Raw genomic sequence first — 14,241 nt, 5'->3', positions numbered from 1 at the left:
GCAGAGACAAAACACCTCAAATAAGCCTCCAAAGTCTGATTAGTTCGCTCCGTCTCTCCATTAGTCTCAGGATGGAAAGCAGACGAAAACGACAAGTCAATGCCCATCCTACTACAAAAGGATCGCCAGAATCTGGAAACGAACTGGGATCCTCTGTCTGACACAATATTCTCAGGGATGCCGTGCAAACGAACCACGTTCTGGAAAAACACAGGAACCAGATCGGAAGAGGAAGGCAGTTTAGGCAAAGGAACCAAATGGACCATCTTGGAGAAGCGATCACATATCACCCAGATAACAGACATGCCCTGAGACACCGGAAGATCAGAAATGAAATCCATGGAGATATGTGTCCAAGGTCTCTTAGGGACAGGCAAGGGCAAGAGCAACCCGCTGGCACGAGAACAGCAAGGCTTAGCTCGAGCACAAGTCCCACAGGACTGTACAAATGACCGCACATCCCTAGACAAGGAAGGCCACCAAAAGGATCTGGCCACCAGATCTCTGGTGCCAAAAATTCCTGGGTGACCTGCCAACACCGAGGAATGAACCTCGGAAATGACTCTGCTGGTCCACTTATCAGGCACAAACAGTCTGTCAGGTGGACAAGAATCAGGCCTATCAGCCTGAAATCTCTGCAACACACGTCGCAGATCAGGAGAAATAGCTGACAAGATAATACCATCCTTAAGAATACCAACAGGTTCAGCGACTCCAGGAGCATCAGGCACAAAGCTCCTGGAAAGAGCATCGGCCTTCACATTCTTTGAACCTGGTAAATACGAGACAACAAAGTCAAAACGGGAGAAAAACAATGACCAGCGGGCCTGTCTAGGATTCAGGCGTTTAGCAGACTCGAGATACATCAGATTTTTGTGATCAGTCAAGACCACCACACGATGCTTAGCACCCTCGAGCCAATGACGCCACTCCTCAAATGCCCATTTCATGGCCAACAACTCCCGATTGCCCACATCATAATTTCGCTCCGCAGGCGAAAACTTCCTAGAGAAAAAGGCGCAAGGTCTCATAACAGAGCAACCAGGGCCTCTCTGCGACAAAACGGCCCCTGCTCCAATCTCTGAAGCATCCACCTCAACTTGAAAGGGAAGCGAGACATCAGGCTGGCACAAAACAGGCGCCGAAGTAAACCGACGTTTCAACTCCTGGAAAGCCTCCACGGCAGCAGGAGCCCAATTAACCACATCGGAGCCCTTCTTGGTCATATCCGTCAAAGGTTTCACAATGCTAGAAAAGTTAGCGATAAAACGACGGTAGAAGTTAGCGAACCCCAAGAACTTCTGAAGACTCTTAACTGACGAGGGCTGAGTCCAATCAAGAATAGCTCGGACCTTGACTGGGTCCATCTCCACAGCAGAAGGGGAAAAAATGAACCCCAAAAAGGGAACCTTCTGTACACCAAAAAGACACTTTGAGCCCTTGACAAACAAAGAATTTTCACGCAAAATTTTAAAGACCATCCTGACCTGCTCCACATGCGAGTCCCAATTATCAGAAAAAAACAGAATATCATCCAGATAAACGATCAGAAATTTATCCAGATAGTTCCGGAAAATGTCATGCATAAAGGACTGAAAAACTGAAGGGGCATTAGAGAGCCCAAAAGGCATCACCAAGTACTCAAAATGACCTTCGGGCGTATTGAATGCGGTTTTCCATTCATCCCCTTGCTTAATGCGCACAAGGTTGTACGCACCACGAAGGTCTATCTTGGTAAACCACTTGGCACCTTTAATCCGGGCAAACAAGTCAGACAACAGCGGCAAAGGATACTGAAATTTGACAGTGATCTTATTTAAAAGCCGATAGTCAATACAAGGCCTCAAAGATCCGTCCTTTTTAGCCACAAAAAAGAATCCCGCACCAAGAGGGGAAGAAGACGGACGGATGTGTCCTTTCTCCAGAGACTCCTTGATATATGAACGCATAGCGGTATGTTCAGGTATCGACAGATTAAACAGTCTTCCCTTAGGAAATTTACTGCCTGGAATCAAATCTATTGCACAGTCACAGTCCCTATGAGGAGGCAATGCACTGGACCTGGACTCGCTAAAGACATCCTGATAATCAGACAAGTACTCCGGAACTTCCGAAGGCGTAGAAGAAGCAATAGACACAGGCAGGGAATCCTCATGAATACCACGACAGCCCCAACTAGACACTGACATAGCCTTCCAGTCAAGGACTGGATTATGGGTCTGTAACCATGGCAGCCCCAAAACAACCAAATCATGCATTTTATGTAGAACGAGAAAACGTATCACCTCGCGGTGTTCAGGAGTCATGCACATGGTAACCTGTGTCCAATACTGCGGCTTATTTTCTGCCAATGGCGTAGCATCAATACCCCTAAGAGGGATAGGATTTTCTAATGGTTCAAGAATAAAACCACAGCGCTTAGCAAATGAGAGATCCATAAGAGTCAGGGCAGCACCTGAATCTACAAACGCCATGACAGGATAAGATGACAGTGAGCAAATCAAAGTTACAGACAGAATAAACTTAGGATGCAAATTACCAACGGTGACAGGACTAACAACCTTAGATATACGTTTAGAGCATGCTGAGATAACATGTGTAGAATCACCACAGTAGTAGCACAAGCCATTCCGGCGTCTATGAATTTTCCTCTCATTTCTAGTCAGGATTCTATCACATTGCATCAAATCAGGTGCCTGTTCAGACAACACCATGAGGGAATTTGCGGTTTTTCTATCACATTGCATCACATCAGGTGTCTGTTCAGACAACAACATGAGGGAATTTGCGGTTTTGCGCTCCCGCAACCGCCGGTCAATTTGAATAGCCAGGGACATGGTATCATTCAGACCTGTGGGAATGGGAAAACCCACCATAACATTCTTAATGGCCTCAGAAAGGCCATTTCTAAAATTAGCGGCCAGTGCACACTCGTTCCAATGTGTCAGCACGGACCATTTCCGAAATTTTTGGCAATACACCTCAGCCTCGTCCTGGCCCTGAGACATAGCCAGCAAGGCTTTCTCTGCCTGAATCTCAAGATTGGGTTCCTCATAAAGTAAACCGAGCGCCAGAAAAAACGCATCAATATCAGCCAATGCCGGATCTCCTGGCGCCAACGAAAAAGCCCAATCCTGAGGGTCACCCCGTAAGAATGAAATAACAATTTTTACTTGTTGAGCAGAGTCTCCAGACGAACAAGGTTTCAGGGACAAAAATAATTTACAATTATTCCTGAAATTCCTAAACTTAAATCGGTCTCCTGAAAACAGTTCAGGAATCGGAATCTTGGGTTCAGACCTAGGATTTCTGGTAACATAATCTTGTATACCCTGCACACGAGCGGCAAGCTGGTCCACACTTGTAATCAAGGTCTGGACATTCATGTCTGCAGCAAGCTTAAGCCACTCTGAGGTAAAGGGGAAAAGAAAAAAAAAATGAGAGAGGGAAAAAAAAACCTCAAAATTTTCTTTCTTATAATCCCACTTCTGCAATGCATTAAACATTTAATACTGGCCTGGCATACTGTTATGGCCCCAGTGGACAGGGTCTCAGAGGAACGTGTAAGTCTGCAAGATACAAAAATCCAGCTCATAGGGCTGTGGTAACTGGGTTGACCAAATAGCTACTCCTAACGCCAACACTAGAAGTAGCCGGGGATCATGCCTACGGTGATCGCTAGATGACTCGCGCCAGCCGGAGAATCTAACTACCCCTAGGAGAAGAAAACAAAGACCTCTCTTGCCTCCAGAGAAAGGGACCCCAAAGCAAGATACAAGCCCCCCACAAATAATAACGGTGAGGTAAGAGGAAATGACAAACACAGAAATGAACCAGGTTCAGCAAAGAGAGGCCAGCTTACTAATAGCAGAATATAGCAAGATAACTTATCTGGTCAACAAAAACCTTATAAAAATCCACGCTGGAGATTCAAGAACCCCCGAACCGTCTAACGGTCCGGGGGGAGAACACCAGCCCCCTAGAGCTTCCAGCAAAGGTCAGGATACAGATTGGAACAAGCTGGACAAAAATACCAAACAAAACAAAAGCAAAAAGCAAAGAAGCAGACTTAGCTTGAAAAACAGGAACCAGGATCAGAGGACAAGAGCACAGCAGATTAGCTCTGATGTCAACGATGCCAGGCATTGAACTGAAGGTCCAGGGAGCTTATATAGCAACGCCCCTGAACTAACGGCCCAGGTGAGGATATAGGAAAAGACAGACGCTCCAGAGTCAAATCACTAATGACCACTAGAGGGAGCAAAAAGCAAAATCACAACAGCTGATACCCCATATGTTGGGGTAAACCACTGTTTGGTCGCATGGCAGAGCTCGGAAGGGAAGGAGCGCCGTTTTGGAAAGCAGACTTTGATACAATGGTCTGCGGGCGTTATGTTGCGTTTGCAGAGCCCCCGATGTACCTAAACAGTAGAAACCCCCCACAAGTGACCCCATTTTGGAAACTAGACCCCCCAAGGAACTTATCTAGATGTGTGGTGAGAACTTTGAATGCCCAAGTGCTTCACAGAAGTTTATAATGCAGAGTCGTGAAAATAAAAAATCATTTTTCTTTCCTCAAAAATGATGTTTTAGCAAGCAATTTTTTATTTTCACAAGGGTAACAGGAGATATTGGACCCCAACAATTGTTGCCCAGTTTGTCCTGAGTACGCTGATACCCCATATGTGGGGGGGACCACTGTTTGGGTGCACGGCAGAGCTCGGAAGGGAGGGAGCACCATTTGACTTTTTGAGCGCAAAATTGGCTGTGGCGTTTAGAGACCCCCTGATGTACCTAAACAGTGGAAACCCCCCAAATCTAACTCCAACCCTAACCCCAACACACCCCTAAGGCTTCTTTCACACTTCAGTTGTTTGGCGTCAGTCAGCTCCGACATAGTGACGGATCGACGGATCCGTCACAATTGTTGAGAAAGCGGTTCTAACGGATCCGTTTTTTTGACGGATCCGTTACTTGGGGGTTGTCTGGGAAAAGTATCTACTTTTTGGAGCATGCGCAATTGAAAAAGCGGATTGGGGCGACAGATCCGCCGAAATGACGGTAACGACGGATCCATTGCCCATAGGTGGCCATTCTATGGAATCCGTCGCGAACCGCCATTTCGGCGCAGACAAAAAACGTTACAATGGCCATCAATGTCTAGATGACGTCCGCCAAATCTCGACGGATCCGTCGCATGGCGGATGGAACGGACGACCATCCGCCATAATCCGTTGCTAATGCATGTCTATGGGAAAATAGCGGATCTGCCAAAAAAAATGGAGGATCCGCTATTTGACGAAAATGGCGGTTACAGACTGACACCAAAAGACTGAAGTGTGAAAGAGGCCTAACCCTAATGCCAACCCGATCCATAATCCTAATCACAACCCTAAGGATAATCGCAACCCTAACCCCAAAACAACCATAACCCTAATCAGAACCCTAAATCCAACACACCCCTAATCCTAATCTCAACCCTAACCTCAAACCTAACCCTAATCCCAATACACCCCTAATCCCAACCCTAACCTTAACCCTAATCCCAAACCTAACCCTAATCCCAAACGTAACCCTAATGCCAACCCTAATCCAAACCCTAATCCCAACTCTAACCCTAACTTTAGCCGCAACCCTAGTCCTAACTTTAGCCCCAACCCTAACCCTAACTTTAGCCCCAACTTTAGCCCCAACCCTAACCCTAGCCCTAACCCTAAATTTAGCCCCAGCCCCAACCCTAACCCTAAATTTAGCCCCAACCCTAACCCTAAATTTAGCCCCAACCCTAACCCTAAATTTAGCCCCAACCCTAACCCTAAATTTAGCCCCAACCCTAACCTTAACCCTAGCCCTAACCCTAATTTTAGCCCCAACTCCTCTTTCCTGCCGGCCGGCAGATGGCAGCAGAGAGCGGGCGCACTGCGCATGCGCCCGACATTTTCTTTCCATAGGAAGAAGCCGGCGGGCAGGAGGGGACGCAGGAGGACCCAGGGACACTGGTAAGTATGATAGGGTCCCCGAATCCCCATATTTCTCTGTCCTCTGATGTGCGATCACATCAGAGGACAGAGAATTACACATCGCTTTTTTTTTTTTGCGGTCGCCGGTAAACAGTTAATTACCGGCGATCGCAAAACAGGGGTCGGTAAAAACCGACACCGATCATGTTCTTTGGGGTCTCGGCTACCCCCAGCAGCCGAGACCCCAAAGATCTCCCGGGTGCCGGCCGGCGGGCGCACTGCGCATGCGCCCGCCATTTTTTTGCCGGGAGCCACGAGGAGCACCGGGGGAGATAGGGGAGTATTGTGGGGCTATCGGGGGTGATCGGGGACCCCATTTCTCTGTCCTCTGATGTGCGATCACATCGGAGGACAGAGAAATTAAATGGGAAATCGCGTTTTTGTTTTTTTTTTGCGACCGCCGGTAAATGGTTAATTACCGGCGATCGCAACTCGGGGGTCGGTAAAAAAACCCCGAATCATGTTCTCTGGGGTCTCGGCTACCCCCGGCAACCGAGACCCCAGAGAAAATCCGACTCTGGGGGGCGCTATTCACTTTTTCCACAGCGCCGTTAATTAACGGCGCTGTGGTTTAAGTACCCTTAGCGGCCGCCGTTAAAAGGCGTATCGGCGGTCGTTAAGGGGTTAACCTTTATGATGCTTTTTTTGCTGGATGCTATTTACCAGCACAGTGATATTGTGTCCTATTACATAGTGGACCTTCTGTGTGTATGTTCTAAGGTTATTTCAGGGTGTAAGTATGATTAGATTGCAAAGCATTTGCCTCTGACCTGTGGCTCCTCTGTAGTTGTACCCATCATAGAATCCTACAGTAGTGTTATGACATGTATTTTTATGTGATTATGTTCAATAAAAGTAATTATTTTCTCTTTTGATCCTTTTTATGCAAATTTTTTCTATGTAGGGGTTATTGTATACATGTCGTACACACACAACATTGACCACTTGTATATTATTATTATTATTTATTGTTATAGCGCCATTTATTCCATGGCGCTTTACATGTGAGGAGGGGTATACATAATAAAAACAAGTACAATAATCTTAAACAATACAAGTCATAACTGGTACAGGAGGAGAGAGGACTCTGCCCGCGAAGGCTCACAATCTACAAGGGATGGGTGAGAATACAGTAGGTGAGGATAGAGCTGGTCATGCAGCGGTTTGGTTGATCGGTGGTTACTGCAGGTTGTAGGCTTGTCGGAAGAGGTGGGTCTTCAGGTTCTTTTTGAAGATGTGTGTTATGTGTGTATATGTCATACACACATAACATTCACCACTTGTATACATGTTGTACACATATAACATTCACCACTTGTATACATGTCGTACACACATAATATTGACCATTGTATACATGTCATACACACATAACAATGACTACTTGTATACATGTCGGACACATAACATTGACTACTATATACATTTCGGACACACATAACATTATCCACTGTATACATGTTGGACACACATAACATTGACCATTTTATACATGTCGCAAACACATAACATTGACCATTTTATACATGTCGTACACACATAACATTGACCACTGTATACATGTCGGACACATAACATTGACCACTATATACATGTTGGACACACATAACATTGACCACTGTATACATGCCATACACACATAACACTGACCACTGTATACATGTCATACACACATAACATTGACCACTGTATACATGTCGGACACATAACATTTACCACTATACACATGTCGGACACACATAACATTGACCACTGTATACATGTTGGACACACATAACATTGAGCCAAAAACTGGCCACTAGAGATGAGCGAACATCATTGGCTCCCTCCTTATTCAGCAAGGTATAGCGCTTACCGAAGAAATTTTTTTCTATGTAGGGGTTATTGTATACATGTCGTACACACATAACATTGACCACTTGTATACGTCATACACACATAACATTCACCACTTGTATACATGTTGTACACACATAACATTCACCACTTGTATACATGTCGTACACACATAATATTGACCATTGTATACATGTCGTACACACATAACATTGACTACTTGTATACTTGTCGCACACACATAACATTGACCATTGTATACATGTCATACACACATAACAATGACCACTTGTATACATGTCGGACACATAACATTGACTACTATATACATTTCGGACACACATAACATTATCCACTGTATACATGTTGGACACACATAACATTGACCATTTTATATATGTTGCAAACACATAACATTGACCATTTTATACATGTCGTACACACATAACATTGACCACTGTATACATGTCGGACACATAACATTGACCACTATATACATGTTGGACACACATAACACTGACCACTGTATACATGTCATACACACATAACATTGACCACTGTATACATGTCGGACACATAACATTTACCACTATACACATGTCGGACACACATAACATTGACCACTGTATACATGTTGGACACACATAACATTGAGCCAAAAACTGGCCACTAGAGATGAGCGAACATCATTGGCTCCCTCCTTATTCAGCAAGGTATAGCGCTTACCGAAGAAAATTTTTTCTATGTAGGGGTTATTGTATACATGTCGTACACACATAACATTGACCACTTGTATACGTCATACACACATAACATTCACCACTTGTATACATGTTGTACACATATAACATTCACCACTTGTATACATGTCGTACACACATAATATTGACCATTGTATACATGTCGTACACACATAACATTGACTACTTGTATACTTGTCGCACACACATAACATTGACCATTGTATACATGTCATACACACATAACAATGACCACTTGTATACATGTCGGACACATAACATTGACTACTATATACATTTCGGACACACATAACATTATCCACTGTATACATGTTGGACACACATAACATTGACCATTTTATATATGTTGCAAACACATAACATTGACCATTTTATACATGTCGTACACACATAACATTGACCACTGTATACATGTCGGACACATAACATTGACCACTATATACATGTTGGACACACATAACACTGACCACTGTATACATGTCATACACACATAACATTGACCACTGTATACATGTCGGACACATAACATTTACCACTATACACATGTCGGACACACATAACATTGACCACTGTATACATGTTGGACACACATAACATTGAGCCAAAAACTGGCCACTAGAGATGAGCGAACATCATTGGCTCCCTCCTTATTCAGCAAGGTATAGCGCTTACCGAAGAAGCAGCATGAAGAACCCGGATACCTGGAGCGCTCACGATAATCACGTGTCCGACTCATCTCTACTGGCCACCAAGTTAACTATACAATATCACACTTAAGTGGCTACTCGTCACAGTTTGGTGATATTTTTCTTTCTTTGTTTAGTGCAGTTCCTTGTGTCCATATGTTAAAAGGCAAGAAATATTAAAATAATGACATTTTCAAATGTGAAAAGCTGAATGTAGAGCTGGCAGCGATCACTTACCAGGTAAATTCGGCCCCTGTGTTTCGTCTGCTTTCCCCTTCTCGTTTACTAGAGGAGGCATCTCATAGAGCACACGCTCTTCCTAGGACAATGTCTGCATCAGGTTACATGTATTGTGCACCAGGCTGCACTCTCCATCTCGGATGGCTTGTTGGAGCCTCTCTGGTGGTAACCATACACCCTGTCATTTAGCCTTCTCCTACTTTGTTATCCTACACATTGCCAGGACGCTGTAACACAGCAACCAGAAGAGAGAAATCCTAGAATCAGCAGTAATGGAGCAGGGGGCACAGAGAGCTGCAGTGTTCAGTCCTGCTGCACTTTACACAGAGAACTCTCATTATTTTATCCACGAGCAGTACAAAATTCTTGCTTAGGCCACGGTCACACATTCAGTATTTGGTGAGTTCTTTACCTTAGTATTTGTAAAACCAGGAGTGGGAAATCAGAGGAAAGTAAAATAGAAATACGTCACCACTTCTGTATTATCACCCACTCCTGGTTTAGGCTTATACTGAGGTAAAAAACTCACCAAATACTGAATGTGTGACCATGGCCTGATATTAGCAAAAATTGGATTATTTGGACTGCACTTTGGGCAATTTACACACGTGCAGTAGTCTTATTCCTGACACCATGCCGCGTGATAAGTCTGTGTGATAACACATGTAACTAGATCATCCTAGGAATGAAAGGTTTGTACTTGTGCCAAGTTCAGCTCTGCTGTACTATTGTTATTTCTGAACTTCTTACTTGTAAAATATATTTGCCAGGTTCTCTTTAACCCCTTAAGCATCAGAGGCATTTCAATTTTGCGTTTTTGTTTTTGCTCCCCTTCTTCCCAGAGCCATAACTTTTTTATTTCTCAGTCAATATGGCCATGTGAGGGTTTGTTGTTTTTTTTGCAGGACAAGTTGTACTTTTGAACGACATCATTGGTTTTAACATATTGTGTACTAGAAAATGGGAAAAAATCCAAGTGTGGTGAAATTGCAAAAAAAGTGCAATCCCACGGTTGTTTTTCTTTCTTTTTTTTGTTTTTTTTTACCATGTTCACCAAATGGTTTTAAAAAGGTTTAAAAAAGATATGTGGATTTGCTGCATAGTTGCCTGTGAGAAACGCTGCAGATAGGGAGGAGTAAGTGTGTGGGCGGAGTGTGCACGGAGATTGTGTGTGTGCGCGGAGACTGTGTGTGTGGGCCGAGACTGTGTGTGTGGAGAAGATGTGTGGGTCTGTGTGTGGGTGTTTGTGTGTGTGTGCGGGGCTGTGTGTGTGTGGAGACTGTATGTGCGGAGATGTGCATGTCTGTGTGCGGGTGTATGTGTGTGTCTGCAGGGCTGTGTTTGTGTGTGTGGAGAGTCTGTGTGCGGAGATGTGCGTTTCTGTGTGCGGGTGTTTGTGTGTGTCTGCGGGGCTGTGTGTGTGTGGAGACTGTGTGCAGAGATGTGCGTGTCTGTGCGCGGGTGTATGTGTGTGTCTGCGGGGCTGTGTGTGTGTGTGTGGAGACTGTGTGCGGAGATGTGCGTGTCTGTGTGCGGGTGTATGTGTGTGTCTGCAGGGCTGTGTGTGTGTGTGGAGACTGTGTGCGGAGATATGCGTGTGTGTGCGGGTGTATGTGTGTGTCTGCGGGGCTGTGTGTGTGCTCGAGGCTGTGTGTAGGCAGGCATCGTCCGATGAGACTACTAGTCCCATCCAGCTATGCCTGCTACAGTGACAGCTGGATGGGACTAGCAGACTACTAGAATGGCTACTGTGTTCAAATGTAAAAAAACCCCAAAACTCATACACACATATACACATACAGTACATACAGTCAGGGCCGGCGTTCGCGGCAGGCAGACCAGGCAGATGCCTAGGGCCCCTGCTCCCCCAGCTAGCGGCACATCACGCAGCCGTTATGGGGCCCACGAGGCAGGGGGCATGCCTGCAGCCAGCACTGACTCCCCCATCGTCGCTGCATTGAACTATACCGGCATCATAGACGCCAGTACAGTTCAAAGCAATGATGGAGGAGAGAGTGTCAGCTGATGCTCCCTCTCCCATCATTCCCCTCTGCCTCTGAGGGTGCGCGATGATGTCATATCATTGCGCACCCACTGTGTGCCAGGCCCGGGCAGTGCAGCTGCTGAGACCGGAGCCGGGTGCAGCGCGGGGCACAAGGAGAGGATTATGTGTTTTTTTTTCAATATATCCGTGAGCACTGGACTGTGGCGCTATTGGGGGGTGGGCGATACATTGTATTCTATGGAGGAGGCTGTGTTATATACTATGGGGGGCACATTATATTCTATGGAGGAGGCTGTTATATACTATGGGGGATGCATTACATTCTATGGGGGAGACTGTGTTATATACTATGGGGGGTACATTCTATGGGGGAGGCTGTACTATATTCTATAGGTGGGCTGTATTATATTCTATGGGGGTACATTATATTCTATGGGGGGCTGTATTATATTCTATGGTGGGCTGTATTACATTCTATGGAGGGTTACATTATATTCTATGGGTGGGCTGTATTATATTCTATGGGTGGGCTGTATTATATTCTAGGGGGGCTGCATTATATTCTATGGGGGCTGCATTATACTCTATGAGGAGGGCTACATTGTATTATATGGAGGGGCTACATTATACTCTATGAGGGGGCTGCATTATATTCTATGGGGGTTACATTATATTGTATGGTGGGGCGGCATTATACTCTGGGGTGGCTGCATTATACTATGTGGGGTAGCTGCATTATACTCTGTGGGGTGGCTGCATTATACTATATGTGGGCTGCTGTATCGATGACTATGGGTATACATTATACTATATGAAGAACTATGGGGTGCATTATACTATGGGAAGTGAATTGTACTACATGGATGACTAAAGCGGTGCATTATACTATATTGGGCACTACGAGGAGTGTATTATACTATATGGAGGACTGAATAGTGTATTATACTTTATGGAGGACTGAGTGTATTGTAATATATGGAGGGCTATGAAGAGTGTATTATACTATATGGAGGACAGAGGAGTGTATTATATTTTATGGAGGACTGAATAGTGTATTATACTATATGGAGGACTGAGGAGTGTATTATACTATATGGAGGACAGAGGAGTGTATTATACTATATGGAGGACTGAGGAGTTTAGTATACTATATGGAGGACTGAGGAGTGTATTTTAATATATGGAGGACTATAGGGAGTGTATTATACTATATGAAGGACTACAGGAAGTGTATTTTACTATATGGAGGACTATGGGGAGTGTATTATACTATATGGAGGACTATGGGGCACATTATAATATATGGAGGACTATGGGGTGTATTATGCTAAACAAGCAAAATGCTGCATATTCATCGAGTGATTGGATTGTTTATGCTGGAACAAAAATCATTGTTCTCAGCAGCACATCACTGGTGTAAACTGTAGATATGCTGCTGATAACATGATACTGTATGGGGACAGATTGATCTATTAGTTATTGTTCTGTTCCCATCATTCTTTCTCAGTTGGTGTAAAGAGGCCGGAAGACAAGCATCGAATGACTTCAGTATTGTCGATCGCAGTCGTTTAGCGGCCTGAACTCAGCGCATGTAAATACAATACAAATGCTTCTGTGTGATGTGCAATATGTTAGCATTTGGGGCTCCATTTTAAACTTTTGCCTAGGGCCCCACTTTGCCTAAAACCGGCCCTCCATACAGTACATACAACATACAGTACATACTCACCAATCACCTAGTCCTCGAAGCCCTTGATCACCTGTAAAAAAAAATAATAAACCAACAGTATACTCCCTGATCCGATGCAATCCATATAATAACGAGTGTCCCACGTCGATCCCGTGGAGAGCCGTCACATCGGCAGATGTGACCGCTCTCCAGGGGCTCCGGTGATAGTGACAGGAGGTAATCCTCCACACTGTATCCCTCAGTGGCTGTGAGCGCAGAGTTCATACTGTCACTTGCGGCACCGCTGCGTGGGAAAATTCTCATGCAGCAGTGCCGTAAAGTGAGAACCCATTGAACTCTCAGTGATAACACTGCAGGAGCCACTGTCTCCTGTCAGTGTGTCACTGGAGGCCTATAGAGCAGTCACATCTCCTAATGTGACAGCTCTTTAGGGGAGATCGACGTGGGACACTCGTTATTAAATGGACTGCGTCGGACCAGGGAGTATTTGTGTTGGTTTATTATTTTTTCTTTTTTTGCAGGAGATCGAGGGCGTCGCATGGATTGGCAGAACAAAAAAGATGGCAAAACTGTGTTGTGTTTTATTTCATTAAAATACTTTATTCTGGCTGTGTGTTTATTTAACCCTTTCACAACTATAGGATAAGTAATGGATAGGTGTCTTATTGACGCCTCTCCATTACTAAGCTGTCTTAGAGATGCGCCATTTCTGGGGTGGTTGTGTGCTGGTGTTTGGTCCCGTCCTAGGCTATTAATATCAGCCTGCAGCTGTCTGCATAGCCTTTTCTGGCTATTAATTATACACTGTGTTCCAAATTATTATGCAAATTGGATTTCAGTGTCATAAAGATTTAATTGTTTTGTTTTTCAAATAAACTCGTGGATGGTATTGTGTCTCAGGGCTCAATGGATCACTGAAATCAATCTGAAACACATGTGATAATTAGTTTTCCAGGTGATTCTAATTAAAGGAAAACTACTTAAAAATGATGTTCCACATTAT

General features: G+C 44.6%; 2 protein-coding genes across 2 annotated transcripts in view; both read right to left on the bottom strand.

The window, feature by feature from the left end:
* The window catches only part of AKNAD1 (AKNA domain containing 1), a 140,955-nt gene extending 131,261 nt beyond the window's left edge, over positions 1–9,694 (bottom strand). Inside the window, exon 1 of the mRNA XM_077278342.1 lies at positions 9,541–9,694. The gene's annotated coding sequence lies outside the window, so the exon portion shown is untranslated. The remainder of the gene's footprint in view (positions 1–9,540) is intronic.
* Positions 1–14,241, bottom strand: part of CLCC1 (chloride channel CLIC like 1) — a 233,456-nt gene that overhangs the window by 37,874 nt on the left and 181,341 nt on the right. The window lies entirely within an intron of this gene.

Source organism: Ranitomeya variabilis, chromosome 8, assembly GCF_051348905.1.
Source record: "Ranitomeya variabilis isolate aRanVar5 chromosome 8, aRanVar5.hap1, whole genome shotgun sequence".
NCBI lineage: Eukaryota > Metazoa > Chordata > Amphibia > Anura > Dendrobatidae > Ranitomeya > Ranitomeya variabilis.
Note: the sequence above shows the minus strand (reverse complement) of the source record. Positions and strands in the feature narration are given on the sequence as shown.